The sequence below is a fragment of the Triturus cristatus genome, chromosome 3_1, assembly GCF_964204655.1.
Source record: "Triturus cristatus chromosome 3_1, aTriCri1.1, whole genome shotgun sequence".
Taxonomy (NCBI): domain Eukaryota; kingdom Metazoa; phylum Chordata; class Amphibia; order Caudata; family Salamandridae; genus Triturus; species Triturus cristatus.
This window is the reverse complement of record NC_140583.1, coordinates 947,159,580-947,177,158: the sequence shown is the minus strand read 5'-3', so window position 1 is coordinate 947,177,158 and position 17,579 is coordinate 947,159,580.

Below are 17,579 nucleotides of genomic sequence, written 5' to 3'. Positions count from 1 at the left end.
CCCTGACAACACGAGGTTCTGGGTGAAGTACACAGGCGTCACCGCCAGCAGCAGTGGCCTGGACCTGACCCCGGGAGAATATGTACCCTTCAAGGTCGCTCCGGGAACGTCGCCAGTACCAAAGACAATGACCGATTTAAAAACCGGAACCAGCAAGTGCGATGACTTCATCACACGGACACCCTGAGAACTTCACCTCGCGACCCCAAGTTGACCAATCAGGACTTTCTAAACCCCGATCTTGATACTTTTTGACATTATTTTCATTATAAAAGTAGGTAGGGAATTGAACAAATTGCTAACGCAAACTCGCTCTTCTTGACAAACTCGATTTCCTGACTTTATGCTGACGGAGAGGACGGTGACACTGCTGGACAGCTGTTATCCTGAATCTTTGAGAGACTGAATTGCGGCCTAACTTTGCTGACTAAATTCTTCCTTAACCTAACTGACTTAGAGGACGACTTTTAGCCAGAATAGGTAAATATGATGCTCTGAAATGCTGATGATGATTTCTAACGATTCTTGCAATATTTCTTAGATAAAGAATACTTGATTAATTGACAAATGTGTTGTGTCGATTATTTAAAGAAGAGAATTTAGTTCAGTATTTAAAGAGTAGATAAATGATTGTGACACTAAACCTACAAACAACTAAATGATTCATTGCCTTATGAGGGGATTATTTTAGAATTGAAAGTCCACGTATTTGGTTTGGTGATTATTGCTTGTAGATAGCCTATTGATTATTGGTTATTGATATTGGTTTATGTACTAACACTCTATGTTGAGTCGTGTTGAGTTTGCACGGCTTCTGGGATGTAGGAAGTCGGAAGTTTGTAACGGTTCCGTAGTAGAGCAGAGGTAAGCGCTGTTCTCGGGAAAGACGGAATTGTTGGTATCCTGTAGGTACACAGGAGAAACGTGTGATGATTGAAGTTGCACGACGCATTGTCTGGGTTCGATTCGGTGACATCGCCATGTGTTGCCATTAGAGACATTTTCTGTGTGAGAGAAGTGTGTATGATAGCAAAGGTTACCTGTGAAATTCTGGTCTTAGGTACCAGGGATCCAAATGGCATTCGGATAACGCTTATCACTGGAAAGGTAATAGGTACTCTCTGAGCTTGTTAGAAGGACAAAGGAGAGGGAAGCGCTGCTTTGTTAACGTATGTCATAATTCTGTAGTAGAACAGACTGTTCGCTGTTCTCGGGAAAGACAGGATTCTGTGTGAATGTATTTTTCTTGTGTCAAACTTCGTGAATGAAAAGGCATTCGGGTTAATTGTGAAACACTAGTTTTATTTCTCAGGAGCATTGGGTCTCCAACTATGGGTCTTAATTCTGGAGAAATGGTTAGCTAATGCTTGTTTGAAGGGTGAAGTAGAGGGATGTGGTACTTTATCAACGGAAGTAACGATTCCGTAGTAGGGCAGAGGTAAGCGCTGCTCTCGGGAAAGACGGAATTCTCGTGAGAAAGGTCTATTGCTATTCCTTGGTTAGCGAAGCGGACAATGATGGCGTTTTTATGTTGTTGCTAACAGAATTGTAGAAATTGAAACAAAAACTTACTGAGTGGATTTTTGAAGGAGGGGTAGACAGGAGCAGGAGCTGCCGCAGCGGCTGCTGACGTCAGAACGACCGCGCTGGGATTGGACAGTCGGTCAGAAACGTAAAACACTCCGGATTGGTGCGTTAGTGTACGCCGCGCTAGGAGTGGAGAAAATCATGGTGATGTAAACGCTCCCGATTGGTGCATTAGTGAGAGTCACGCTGGGATTGGAGAATTTTAAAAGTGACATAAACGCTCCGGATTGGTGCGTTAGTGTGAATCGCGCTACGATTGGATAGAAAAGTGGTACAGTTGTAAAAGAGACTAGTGAGATACGAAAGAAGGGAAAATGTATTACGATCCACCAGAAAAGGAGAAAAAGTCATGGTTTGGTAGAATTAAGAAGTGGTTTAAGAAGGATAAACCGATCATAACTAGAGAAGTACAGTTACTTCCTCCACCGAAAACCCCTGCATCCTTCATGGTTGCGAAATATGGATATCACACCTGTATTTGGTTGGATAATTGGGTCAAATATACCGAGAAGGATGAAGTGTTGGCTTTTCCGGATTATGGTTGATTTAATTTGATTGTTTTGAGAAATTTGAGAGAGAAAATGATGAATTTAGAACCGAGACCTAGACCGACTCAATTTGAGGCTTTGACGGAGTGGGAAGACGAGATGCATGACCGAGAAAGACAGAGAAATGGTAGAGGATATAGGTACCTGTTTGGCTGATCATACGGACATGATACGCATGATGATCGAATGAGAAGGTGGCGGAATGCGAGTATGACTGAGGGTTTGTTTCCCGTAAGAACTGCAGGAGAGAATGAAGGACGAAAGTGTGTAGAAAAGAGGCATATGTGGAATCGGGAGGGTATGGAATGAATGAATCAGAGGATGATGTTCTTGATGATATGTTTTATAAGAATCCACCACCATACCGACCAGAACCAGAAATATTAACTCCAAGTGCCCCAATGAAAGAGACAGTACAAATCATAAAATCGGAACCAGAGTTCCAAGATTTGGGAAGAAACAATTCCATTAGAGAGGTAGAAAAGAAGTCTGGAGGAAAATTAAATGGAGAAAAATCAGCAGAACTAGCAAAAACGACCCTAGAATTAACCGAGAAAATAAGAGAATTGACTAAGAATTTAGAAGCTGTAACCGTTCCAGTAACGATAGGTCCAGTAATGCCTATTTTTGATAAGCAGAAAGATAGCGAACATTGTTTGACAGTCCCTTATAAAAGTAGTAAACCGGTTGAACAACCAAGAATGAGTCAGAGTGAGAGTATGATTGAACCAAATTTTTCAAATAACCCATTTTTAGGTCAAAACTGTGCAGAAAAGCGTATGACAATGATAGAAACAATGTCAGAAACTCAAAAAGATTTTGGACAAGGAAATATAGAAAAGCCAGTAGGACCATCAACAGAGGAGTTGAGTGAATGGTTGATAAGCTTGCAAAAGAAAGACAAAGAATCCCAGTCAATAGATGTAGCTAAATTACGAATGGTACTGGAAGAATTAATAGTAGGAACTATCCCGACAGAGAAGTTAAAAACCTACCAAGATGAGGAGTTGTTATTTCTGTGCAAAAGCGTAACATGGAGAGCAAAAAGTCTTCATGAAAGATTAGAAGAAGTGGCAAATGAAATGGGTATTGATATTGAAAATGTAAAAGCCCTACAGAAACCCTATCAAGTAGATTTCACCGAAAAAGACATTGAAAACATGAATACCACAGGACGAATAGGTCAGATTAAAGAGATAATTATTTTGTTGAGAAAATGGGGAGATGTGGACAAATGGAAGAGCAGATGGTATCGTAAGCGAGACGAAGTTTCAGACAAAACGTTTTCAGCTTATCCTGTGAGAGAAAAAGAGAAGGTTGTGACAGAATGCCCTATGAGAGAGATTCCGGGAGGAGGATACGTACATGTCCCATGGACTAGACAGGATATTTTGTCATTTACGAATAACTTCCCTCGACTGCGTGAAAAACCCGTCGAGTGGTATAGACAGGTGGACAGATTTGTGAAATTATGCAAAGTATTGTGGATTGATCTGAATAGCTTGTTTGACATAATAGTACCAGCAGATCTATGGACAGAATGTAAAATAGTAATAGATTGGCCGACACAGGAATACCTAAGGGATCCAAAGACAGGAGCTCCAGACCCCGAGGTAATGAAGAAATATGAACAGGTTATGGCATTTTTGAAGAACAAGGTACCCCCTAAAGAGACAGATTGGGTAAAAATTGACAGAACACATCAGGAAAGCAAAGAATCAGTATATGCCTGTTATGAGAGGTTAATTTTAGCCTTTAAACAATTCAGTGGAGATGAAAATTTGAGTGACAAGGATTTGAGTCATTTCGTATACAGATTTGTATATGGTCTTCTTCCAGAAATTAGTGAAATGATAAAACAGCATACGGTAGAATGGCAAAATAAGAAAATAGACAAAGTATTGAGACATGCTAAATATTTCAGTGATGAAATTGAAGCAAAACAGCAAAAACTGAAAGAGAAGGCTATGTGGGCACAAGTAAAGGTAGCAGAGAGACAGGAAGCACAATTAGCGGAACAAGCTGGGTCAAAACAAAAATTTAATCCTGGGAAAAATAAAGGGAATATTGAGGAAGCTAAAAAGAAATTTCCGTGTCATAATTGCGGTAGGATAGGGCATTGGAAATCCGAGTGTAAATTTCCACCAAGTACTAACGATGAAAATCCATCATTGAATCCACAGGTGCAGAATGAGGTGAGTGGTCAACAGCAGGGTGTAACACAACAGAATCAGGTGCCAAAACCACCTTTTCCACGGAACAAAAATTGCCAGAAGTATAGTAAGGTGAATGGATTCAACAACGAAGAACAGGTAAATAAGCCGCAACGCGCTAGCGCTGCTTCGCAGTATTGGCTGCAACGCGATGAAAGCGATTCAGAAGAGGTTTATTGACGGTGCTGAAGGGAGGAAGAAGAGTGCGTGCTTGGCGCAACTCTAGAAGTAGACCAGACAGGCCCATTTGTAGATGGAAAAATTAATAATGAAAATATTACTTTCCTAGTTGATGCTGGTGCTACTCGATCAACTGTTAGATTAGCTGATGTCAAGAATCTTCCTCTCTCGGATGAAACGATCCAAGTAGTTGGTGTATCCAACAGACAGAATAAAACTTACCTTACAGAACCAGTGAAAGGTAGTATAGGGAAATTTTCTGAAATGAACAGATTCGTAGTGTGCGATACCAGTCCTGTGAACTTGTTAGGTAGAGATTTATTGTGCAAGATGAATTGCACCATATTTTGTACTCCAGATGGAATAGCCTTTGAAACACCAGATGATGATGTGCTGTATAAAATGACAATGGCAAAAAGAGAGAAAGAGGTTACAGGATCCTATGCTGTATTTGACCCTGATGAATTACCAAAAGAATTAAAACAATCAGTAAAAGCAGAAGTTTGGGACTTCACAGGAGAAGACGTAGGATTGATGAGGAATGTAGATCCAGTAAAAATAACTGTAAAAGAAGGAGTATTTTATCCAAATGTCGCACAATATAAATTGACGCCTGAAATAATCAAAGGAGTTACTCCTGTCATAACAGATGAACCTTTGTCAGAAAGTGATTATGTCATGTTTGTTGATGGATCTTGTTTGAGAACAGATGATGGAGTGCTGAGTGCAGCATATGCGGTATGTACAGTTGCAGCAGTGTTGGAAGCATCCTATTTGAAAGGAGTAAGGTCGGCCCAAGTAGCTGAACTTATTGCCCTGACCAGAGCATGTAAGATTGGGAAAAGTGTGAGAGTGACTGTGATAACTGATAGCCAGTATGGCTACGGGGTGGTCCATGATTTTGGCCAAATTTGGCTGCAAAGAGGTTTCCTAACCTCAAGTGGAACTCCCATTAAGAATGCTGAAGTGGCTGGAAAGTTGCTTGAGGCAATATAGCTGCCTAGGCAATTGGTTGTGGTAAAATTTGCTGCTCATAGTCGCAGTGGTGATTACATTGCCACTGGAAACAAATTTGCCAATGATATGGCGCAATATTGTGCACGAAATCAGAATTCAATCAATCGGGCAAAGGAAAGGGAGTTGATTTCTTGTTTCCCAATGTTTACTAACACTGTGGGAACATGGGAAGAGGTAAGACAATTGCAGGAAGAAGCAGGAGAGGAAGAAGTAAAACAGTGGGTAAAAGCAGGATGTGCACCAAGAGAAAAAGATCATGTGTGGGTCTATCGAGATGGAACACCAGTTATGCCTGATAGCATGATGTCTTCCATGGCACGGATGTATCATGGACAGGGACATATAGGGAGAGACGCTATGATTAGGTCTTTTAAGCAAACTTGGTATAATGCCAAGTTCAGGCTTGTAGCAGAAAGTATTTGTCAAAGATGTCTAATTTGTCAGAAATACAATCCAGGAAGAAAGACAGTAGTGAGTCTTGGAACAATAGGTCGAGAGGGAGGACCTTTTACCAGAATGCAAGTGGATTTCATTGAGATGCCTCCTTGTAACAGGTTGAGGTATGTTTTGGTGATGGTATGCCTATTCTCCAGGTGGGTAGAGGCGTTCCCAACAAGAAGAAATGATGGAATGACAGTGGCGAAATTACTGTTGAGGGAATTTATACCTAGGTTTGGGTTCCCAGTAACAATTGAATCAGACAGAGGAGGACATTTCCATAATGACATTATAAAACTGATTTGTGAAGCATTGAATGTACGACAAAAACTGCATTGTGCCTACCGACCAGAGGCTTCTGGTGTAGTAGAACAAATGAATGGTACTATCAAAAACAGAATAGGGAAAATGTGTTTAGCCACAGGTATGAAATGGCCCGATGTCTTGCCTCTAGTACTCATGACTATTAGATCAATTCCAGACAGAACTACTGGTTTAAGTCCGCATGAGATCCTCATGGGACGTGCCATGCGCCATGTGTTTATACCAGTCAACAAGCTGATGACTATAACTGATGACATGGTGTTGGAATACTGTAAAAGCCTGGCTGACGCAGTTCATTCTGTGTTTCATCAGGTTGGAGCGGATGCCAACACTCTTGAAAAGATGCCAGCCCATGATCTAAGCCCAGGGGACTGGGTAAGGATAAAAGTACACAGAAGAAGAAACTGTTTGGTTCCCAGGTGGGGAAAACCAAGGCAAGTCATCTTGACCACAACAACAGCTGTGAAGTGTTCTGGATTGAAGAACTGGATCCATGCAAGTCATACTTTGAGAATTCCAAATCCAGTTGACTGTAAAGAAAAGGAGTACTTTGATGAATCAGAATCCAGTACTGAGTCGGATGACGGAGAGCCAAAAGACAAAGAAATAGAAAACCCTGAACGGGGGGAGACAGAGCCAAGGTTAACTTTGGTCCCCAGAAGTAATTCCCTGAGGAGAAGGCTACAGATTTCTGATGCCAGTTCAGACTCAGAGATAGAACAAAGACCACATTCTTCCAAGAAAGAACAAGGAAAGAACAAAGAAAAAGACAGTGGAGAGACAATCAAAGAAATCCATGAGAAGGAAGTGCCAGATGAAAGATTGAGAGAAATTCCACCTGAAACAACACCTTTAGATGGACAGGTGCCAGATACAGAGAGAGAGGGAAAGATTATTGCGGAAGACCCCCAAGGAGGTGTAGGGAACTCCAACATCCAGTTAGAAGCAGGGACAAGTAGTCAGCAGGAAGATTGCGTGTCGGAGAGTCGAGGAGGGACAGAAGTAGGGAAAACAAAAGAAGTGGTGGAAAAAGAAATCGTTGAAGGTAAAAAGCAAGTTGAAACAGAGTCTGAGGAAAGTGAAGATGAAATACCAGAAGGCCGAGTTCTGAGAAAGAGAGCTTGGAGAACTGAAAAGAATGATAAAGGGAGTACATTGAAAAGAGCGGCAAAGGACGAGGTGTGGCCAAACAAAATAAAGAGACTGAGATATCAACTGACACGTGTAAATTCGCCAAGAGCTGAACAGGTGAATGAAGTAACGAGTCAGGAGAAATAGAAAGGAGAAGAACAAACAGTAGTCAAAGAAAGCAAAAGAACAAGGAAACCTAACGAGAAGTATGAATCACCGGAATGGACATATGTGGCCCTGCCTGAAGTGAAAGAAGAGGCGGATAGCCAAGGAGATCCAGAGGTGGTTGTACCGAAAGTGGTTGAGGAAGACAAGGAATCGGAAATCCTGAGAGTTATCTTGTCCGATATTGGAGAAGAAACAGATGTTCAGGACAACCTGTATGTTGAGAACGAAGGGAAAGTGAAAGATGATGTGATGCCAAACTGAATGAGACAAGAAAACTACTGATGGAAAGACAATAAAATACTGAAAAAGACAAAAACTGGTAGAAACAAGTAGGTGCTTAGAAGCCTTGGGTTAGAAACTAGTTGTGAAGTAGAAGAGCCTAAGTCAAAAGACACGGCTCATTTTAGAAAGATGGCAAACATAGAAAGTAGCAAAAGTAGATGTACCTTCCTTAGAAGATGGTGAAAAATGTGTTGTTGTTGTACAGGATTATTAATGCTTCTTTGGAGTATTCTTACTCTACTAATTTCATTTAAAGTTACTGTAGATACATTAGAAGGACATAGTGATAACATAACTAATATAGGGAAAGTTCCAAAGGTAGTTACAACTAGAATAGATAAAAATGATTTACATAAAGATAGGTCAATAACAAATTTTTCTAACAATGTGTTTTGAAAATTGTTGTATGAATATGTAAAAACAATGGACGTAAGGGATTGCTACGTTTGTATGCAATTACTTGCATCTGTATCTGAAGGAGTTACTTATCATCACCTTCCTGTAACATATGGAATAACATGTAGTGTAATAGCTAGTTTATTTTATCAAACAGGTAAATTAGAGTATTATTTTTCAGATGTAGATACCATATTTTCACAAGTACCAGCAATTAACAAACTAAACAAGGTAAAACCTGCAAAGGTATTAGGTGATCTTTTCTTAGAGACTAAAGAACTAACATTAGAATATATATTTAGAAATAACTTGACTTGCAGTTTAAAGAAAGAAGAGAAGACATTTTTAGATATGGTTGAGGAAAAAAGATTGAAAATTCAAAGAAAAGCTTCAGAAGGGAAAGTGGAGAAAACAGTCTGGGATGTAGAAATGGAGAAACACTCGAAAGAAGAAACAAGTCCAACTATGGCTTTAGATTGGCCTCAGAAAGGAAAATTGTGTATAAGAAGGAATCAGACAGCGTATGACAAATATTTTCTAGGGAATAGTGAGTGCCATGATACATACCGAATCATGGGAGGATGGGGATTTAAAGGTGGAAGAGATCCAGTCTTTCCAGGACTGTATTTCATTTGTGTGAACAGGGCATATTATCGTTTGCCAGACCATTGGTATGGCACATATTATGTTGGCCTGGTTTTTCCAAAGATTTTTCATATGGACAGAGGAGAAGATGGTGTACATAGCTTAGGTAGTTATTTAGCACGTAGTAAGAGAGAATCTTGGACTGAGATTGTGGGTGACATTTTTGGAGCACTGATACCCGCAGTGGAAATATCTCTGAATGCAAACAAAATTAGAAAACTTTCAACAGTAGTGGATCGCTTGTCAACAAGCACCGCTGGAGGATTCTTATTGGTGAATACAGAAATGGTTGCCATGCGTGCTATGGTTTATGCAAAATCGACTTGCCCTTGATATTTTATTGGCAAAAGAGGGCCGAGTCTGTGGAATGCTGAAAGTTCAACATTGTTGTACTTACATTCCTGATGAAAGTAGAGATTTGAAAATTTATTTTAAGAATATTACAGAATTGCATGACGAAATTGAACTACTCGAGGTTGAAGGTGTCTGGGAGAAGATTGGTAAGAAAATATCAGCTATTAAAGACTTTGTAGTAAAATTAGGTAGTACATTCATAGGTAAGATATTATTTCCATTAACATGTGTGATTACCTTAAAATTAATAATTAGACTAGGTTGTATTTGTTGTAGAAAGAATAACAATCAGAAAAGAATAAAAAGAGAAAACTTAAGGAGAAGGGATAAGAAACAAGAAAGAGAATTTGAAGAAATAGAACTAGAAGAGTTAAAGGATAGCATGTATGAAACAGCAAAAAGAGAAGAAACAGGGGAAACTGAAATATGAATGAAACAAGAAATACATTTAAAATTCCGTAAAAGGGATACAACATTTTTGGTTAGTGTGGTGATATAATCACCAAAGGGGGGAGTGCTGGAGCGGGTAGTACAAAATGTTGTATACCCCCCCATTCTGCATGTTTATATTAATCTGAATAATTACTTAATAGTAATTTATTAATTGGTTTGCAGTGAAATACTTATCAATCATACTAACAAAAGAATTACATGTGGGAATTTCTTATATTCCCCCTTTTGTTCGGGCCCCCAATCAATATTAGAACAACGTATTCTAGTTTCTTTACTTGAGAGATGGTCTCCTTATTAAACATGTGTTGATAAAGTCTGCTGTCTTCCAAACTGTTAATATACGCCTCAGTGTCTGTGATTCGAAGGGTAAGTGTGTGCATATCCATTTTAGCTTCCATGATTTTGGTGTGTATCATGTCAGTGTTTGTCTTTGTGGTTTTGGATGAAACTCATCATAGATTTTAGCTCTTTCAAAGTAGCGACCGTCGTCAGAGAACAAACCCTCACACCTTTCTTCAATTGGTGATGTGGGAAGGGGTGAGAGGTTAGTTTTGACAATTTCGAGGCATTAGTCCTTTGACTCCTTGACCTTCCTTTTAGCCATCTTAAAAGTCACTCTCAACGCACTTTTCAGGCGTCAACTCAAGGTTTATAATCAGCATTAGGTAATAAATTCCTTCACACATGTAAATTATAGATTTAACGCATAAATCACAATTTGCTCACATATGCTTTACAGAGAAGCGTGAGCTTTGCATAGTTTTTAAATAACGAATCCCACAATATTCAATGCTATCCCCTAGAAAATTGTCATGCATGCCTTCAAAATGGCGAACACTTATAACAGACCAGCCACAATCTCACCCATCACAATCACCCAAATGTAAACAGAAAGAATTTGCTCACAATTGTACCAATTTGTCACCTGGAGCTGACCACCGTCATGAAGAACTGAGTTGGGAGCCAGGATGGGTTTTATAATGATTGTTGCACACGATGAAAAGAACTTGATGGGTGAGGAGGGATTGTGATCCAGGCTTGCCACTCTTCCCTGCTGTGAGCTCAGGGCCCTAACCAGCGAGCGCTGGTCACCCATTTGTGTAGTGGGGGCTTTCACACAACTGCGACCCCATAAGACATTTTTTAAAGAACATGGTCACAGGCCCGGCCCTCGCTCGGATAGAGCCGTGGCGCAAAGAGATTTGGCTCCCTCGCTAAAGCTGGTGAATGAATGGAGGCAATAGGGTGTCTATTTTGTGTCCACAGTTCAGTCACATATCAAAGCAGAGACTTTCTTCAGATCACAAACTTCTTGAAACCCTTCCCCTCCCCCAAATATTCTGATTCACTCACAGAGTAGCTCGATCAGGCTAGTCTCAAGCTGTTGGTGGTGCAAATGGTGGTGTTGGTGTGTGTCGGTGCTGGAGCGGGTAGTACAACATTTTGTAAACCAGCCATTCTGCATGTTTATATTAATCTGAATAATTAACTAATAGTAATTTATTAATTGGTTTGCAGTGAAATACTTATCAATCATACTAACAAAAGAATTACATGTGGGAATTGCACTTTGCATGACAATACTAATTGTAAACTAACTTGAGTACGCATACTAATAGTAGAAATTTAGAATATTGCATGTTATATATTGCTTTGGTAATGTATTTGTGATTTGTGCTTTATTAAGTGAGTATAAACCGCTCTGAGTGTTGCTTCTGCTAGATACATACACACACATATGGGTATTAGCGAAGGGATAACATTTTATTAGCCATTTCTATGTTTTAATTACATTTTTGTGTTTCTTTTGCTTATGTTGACCATTTCGGCCTAGACAAGATGGGTGAACGAGACGTTGAACGTGACTGCCCTGACAACACGAGGTTCTGGGTGAAGTGCGCAGGCGTCACCGCCAGCAGCAGTGGCCTGGACCTGACCCCGGGAGAACATGTACCCTTCAAGGTCGCTCCGGGAACGTCGCCAGTACCAAAGACAATGACCGATTTAAAAACTGGAACCAGCAAGTGCGATGAGTTCATCACACGGACACCCTGAGAACTTCACCTCGCGACCCCAAGTCGACCAATCAGGACTTTCTAAACCCCGATCTTGATACTTTTTGACATTATTTTCATTATAAAAGTAGGTAGGGAATTGAACAAATTGCTAACGCAAACTCGCTGTTCTTGACAAACTCGATTTCCTGACGTTATGCTGACGGAGAGGACGGTGACACTGCTGGACAGCTGTTATCCTGAATCTTTGAGAGACTGAATTGCGGCCTAACTTTGCTGAATACATTCTTCCTTGACCTGACTGACTTAGAGGACGACTTTTAGCCAGACTAGGTAAATATGATGCTCTGAAACGCTGATTTCTAACGATTCTTGCAATATTTCTTAGATAAAGAATACTTGATTAATTGACAAATGTGTTGTGTCGATTTTTTAAAGAAGAGAATTTAGTTCAGTATTTAAAGAGTAGGTAAATGATTGTGACACTAAACCTACAAACAACTAAATGATTCATTGCCTTATGAGGGGAATATCTTAGAATTGAAAGTCCATGTATTTATGGTAAGATAAAGGTATTCCTTTCATGTCAACGTTTGGAAGCTTATTTCCCTAGGAAGGCAGATCAACGGAGTGTAAGTATTGGTGTTATGGGCCCCACCAATGCATGTATATGAGTGAATTTGATGTTGAGGTATTTGGTCTGTGACGAAGGGGGAATTTGATGTTCCACGCTGCAGCATCGGCAAGGGTTTGGAGGAAGATGAGAGGGGAAGGAAGTTAATAAATTGTAGCGGCACCTGTGGTGAGTAAAAATGATTCAAAGCAGTTTATTCTGCATCATTGGTGTCTAGTAAGAGGGGTCTTGCTGTCTGCAGGAGGACTTCAATGCAGGCAGCTTCCCGCGGTCCTGTGAAGATTGACGTCCAAGGTCTGCGTTCAGCTCACCCAAGCCAAAGGCCGGCCCTAGTCACAGAAGCTTAGGACCTCATTTATGAAAAGTGTTGCATCTCTGGGTAAAAACAGAGAGGCAACACTTTTCATAGCGCCATCCCTGCGACACCATGGATAAAACCGTATTTACACTACGGCACTCCATGTCGCAAGGATTGACCAGACACGTCAGGAATCCTGACGTATCCGATGGCGCAGTAATGATGCATTGCTGGAGTGCTTTGGTAAATGGAGGCAACTACAGCAATGGGAGAGTCCCATGTAAAAGGCCCTGCTTCACTTCTTATGCTACTTGAAGTAGGCGTATGGATTGTGACGGAGTCAAGTCGTAGGAGTGGCACAGCGAAATCTCATAGGTTTCACTGCAACACTTCTACAAGGCTTTTTTACGTGGGAACGCCCAACCTGCATACATCATACCTGATACAGGTATAATGTAGCGCAGGGCTTTATAAAGTGACACATCTGCCTAGATGCATTACTTTGCAAATAGGGTGCAGTGTGGTGCATTTTTTATGCCACCGCAGCATCAAACAAGTGACGTAATGGTGGCGCAAGCCCTCATAAATAAGGCCCGCAATTTCTTAACTCCGGGGCTGCACATCTGGGCCCTTGGTGCAGTCCTTTATTGCTAAGGAGAGAGAAGGACGGTACTTATGTAGGTACTCTGTGTAACCAGTTATTCAGCTCCAGCCCCAAATCTGAGCGAAATATAGTCAAGAGACTGATAGATGCATGAAAGGGACACAATTCAGAAAAGAGCTTCTCGCAATGCCGCCATCTCCTATAGCGTCAAGCTGCTCCTCTAATCTGGGCTTTGGTCTAATCTCAGACCTCTGTCATCCAGTCTGCATGCTAAAGCATGCCATTAAAGGATAAAATAGTAAATGTTGAGTAACAGAATAAGTGCACGAGTGCAGTCAGACCTTTGAAGCAAAGTGACAGAGAAACTTCATGTATCATCTTGCTTTTGTGGCAGTCATTTTCTCTTAAGTGTATCCGTTAGAGTATTTCCTGTTTGCAATTATAACGTAGTATATAACGTATTTACTTTGTTGCAATACTACAATTTAAGGCAGTGTATTTTTCAGATGTATTATTTACCAAGAATTAATTTCCTATATGATTAGTAGCAAATAGCATAATTCATAGGAAAGGTGCAGAAAATTGCAAAATGCTGCCTCCCTGCATTAGACACTTGATTCAATTATACCATTGAGGTTTTCATGAAAATGGCATTTAGTTATCAACATAACAACATAAGTGCAGTTCCTGACATGGGAAATTGAAGATTTAGCTCAGAGCGCAATAAATGCGAGCAGTCTGTCACCCAGAAGCATGAAAATATTAGAAACCAGACAACACTCCGTTCCTTCATTCATATTGCAACATTTCCATCATCATTGCTCATTCTTTTCTCCTGCTATTGCAGTCTGATTAATGGCATTATTCATAACATATTGAAACTGAATTTACTTTGCGGGCCTTTCACCAGACACCTGGTGCCACCAGATTATATTTTTATGAAAACGGTGAGTATGGGTCGCTGACCTCATATCCTGCTAATCAGTTTTTGCATGTGTGACCTTTTCTGTCTGCTTATTTATTTATGCTTCTGTTTTGTTTTGTTGTGGAAGGGAATTTCTGCCTAACTTCCCTCACAGCATTGTAGCTTCAAATATGTGTGAGATGAAATGCCAGCTGCACCCACAATTTAACTACCACATCTTATAGTTTCAAGGTAGAAGCACGTTTATTTGTAGAAATCTAGAAATTATTCTTAAGGCTAATCATTTTAGATAGTTTTATACTAGCATACAAGAACTTCCATAGTCTTTTGAGGGCAAAAGGATTAAATCACCCAAAAAACCTATAGAAAAAACATTCTAACAAAACCATGGGATCATTTGACTCCATCCCTCCATAGCCCATTCTCTCCCTGCTTCTGTGTTGATCTACAGCTATAAAACGCTCACATTGAGTGACCATTGCTCTTCCTTCCATCCTGTGGGAGATATTTAAGGCCAGGTGATTGAACCTACTTTTGCCACCAGTGTTTAATTTTGCGATGCGACCTATGTACCACATTTTTGCATCTCAAACCCTCACTTTGCAGGGGGTCAGGGAATGACCTGTCTAATGAATATTAACTAGGCAGGTCTCTATTTGTGACACCCCTGTGATTGACTATGAACACACGGATGGTGGCCTACAAGGAAAAGCAGACTACCATTGTTGCTTTATGAAACAAACCTGTTAGAGAACACATCAGTAGGAGCATGCATTGGGCCTGTTGACCACTACCTTCACCCCAGAGGCTCCCCAATATGATTCCCAAAGTGGAAGCTGTTCAACGGGGACAGCTTCCCATTAGAGAACATGTTACCACCTTCTTTAAGGCGTTAGTAACATTTCAAGTGTTCACAACTGAATTGCAGTCCAAAACCATTGCTACATCTCATTGTGAATTGAAATAGGAGTGAATGCACCTTTTGCACCCCACCTATTTATGATTCAGAATGAGTTGTTAAAACTAATTTGAGATTCAGAAAAGCAAATCATAAAATGGCTTCAGCATATGGCAAAAAGGCATTTTGCAGTTTCAAACCCTGAGGTTTTAAGGATTACAGATTTGCAACCACAAAACATTTTTAGACACCGGGCCCATAATGCTGCGTGACATTTATCAGTCTCATCGGGGTAGTAAGCGCTATATAAAATACAATTTACAGCATCCAGCTTGTTCATCCGGTTGTTTGACTGATTCGCTAGAACCAATGAAATACCATTCAAAAACGTTTATCATATCTCATCATGACTGCAAGCAGCAACAAAGGAATGCCACCTGGAGTGCTCACGCCTTCATGTGTGAGAGGGTGGGATCCTTCTTATCTGCAGTTTTTAAACAAAATATATAATTTCTTGCAAGTTACTATTACTATATACAATATCTATTCTAGTGCAAGACGGAAGGCTCATTTATTCATTTTGGTGGGCGTAGTAGGTGAGGCACCAGACCAAGCAGAGCATTGGTGTCGCAGGAACTGCTGGATGTGACACTCCCCTGGGGTTCATCCTTATTCTATGGCAAATAACAAATGAAATGCTTTCCAAGGAGAAGGAGCTTTCTGAAAGTTCCCATGCTTTCACACTGGAAACTCTTTTGCATGGAAAAAAGTTGTAGCAGTACTGTTGGCTTGCTGAGATGGAGATTGTGATGACCTGGCCACTAAATAAACAAGTAATAATGGCATCCATCTACTTCAGTCGTTGGGATTAAGATGTATCCTCCAATTTATAGATCTCAATACCCACTCCAAAGGGGTATCACCCAGGGTGGTCTTCTCATTGTAATTGTGCAATGATGAAATAGCAGAACCGGAAGTACCCCTGCAAGCTAGAACCATTAGAACAAGCTCTGCAAGAAACATAATGCTGTACAGATGTGGAATTAAATTGCTGTCCCAACCACAAGATATTCCACTGAGAGGCATATTTAAGAGGAGGTGGCAGTGCCTCCTTGGCTGAACGCCACTCTCTGCCACTTCTGAAACGCAGGGCTGCACCGTATTTTCAAGGATACAGTGCAGCCCTTTGTTACCCCCTGCTCTGGCATTAATTTAGCCGCCCAGCACCAATGCAGACACACTTGCACCATAGTGCAAGGGTGCCTGCGTTGCAGGTGAAAAATGTTTATGTGCAGGAAGGTGTCTCTTCCTGCACATAAACAATTTGAAATGGTGTTTTGTAACTTCTATGTGTGCTGCTTAATGCAGTACACATAGAAGTTGCAAAACACCATTTTTTTAATGATTGTTTATGTGCAGGAAGGTACAGCTTCCTGTACATAAAAAACCATGGCCTTTTGCTGTTTCTATGTGTGCTTCCCGATGCAGCGTTTCGACCGTCCAGGCGGGCTTGATCACATGACTGCACTTTACCAAACGTGACAATTTAAAGGACTCGAAACGCGTAATGCCTGTTTGGCTTTTATTAAAATAAAGAATCTGTTGGAAGCAGTTGGTGTGGCCTGTTTGAGGCCGCTGGAAGAGCGCGTGTGTTCTTTTGGAGATATTTATATATATATATATATATATTTCCACAGCGAGGACTCGTTACTGGCGGCATTCGGCGCTCTTGGCGGTGCGAGAAATGTGGAGACGGCAGAGTCAGCCGTTGTAAAATTCAGTCAAGGCTCCTGATTCAGGAAAAAATCCACACGCACTCCCTGGTATGGTGCAGTTCCAATTCAATTTAATAACATCCCAGGCATGGCAAGCAGGTTTACAAAACCCAACGCGTTTCAGTCAACTTTGACCTTGTTCACGGGTAACAGTTATTTTTCACTCTTCTATTTTTATACTGGTCACATAATATTACATTTTGCTTAGCCTTATGGTCCTTGTAGTGTAGCGACCATCGTAGGATTGTTATTAACCATTTTGTCAGGTGTCAATTCATGTATTTTAAACAAGTTTATATCTCCAATAGAAACAATATAAATATAGGTGCATGTACCAATACAAACATTTAGTAATCAAATCGTCATATTGACTAATATTAATAATCAACTTGTACCTTGCTCCTTCGCCCTCTAGTGGGCCATGAATGAATATATCCGCACACTTTACCTCTCTGGTGAGTGATATACTTTTGAACAATTTACCTTAGATTTTGAACACCTGATTATGTGAAAATTAAACAATAAAATATATAACCATTTTTTCAGTTACTTCAAAGAAAAAAAGAAGGAAACTTCAGATGAAAAAGGGGGACACGAAAATCATAATGGGGCATGTTGGCCTGTGTCCAGATCATTTCATTCTTTCATAAATGTGAGTGCATCTCCTCGTCTTTATTCAAACCATACGGGGTCA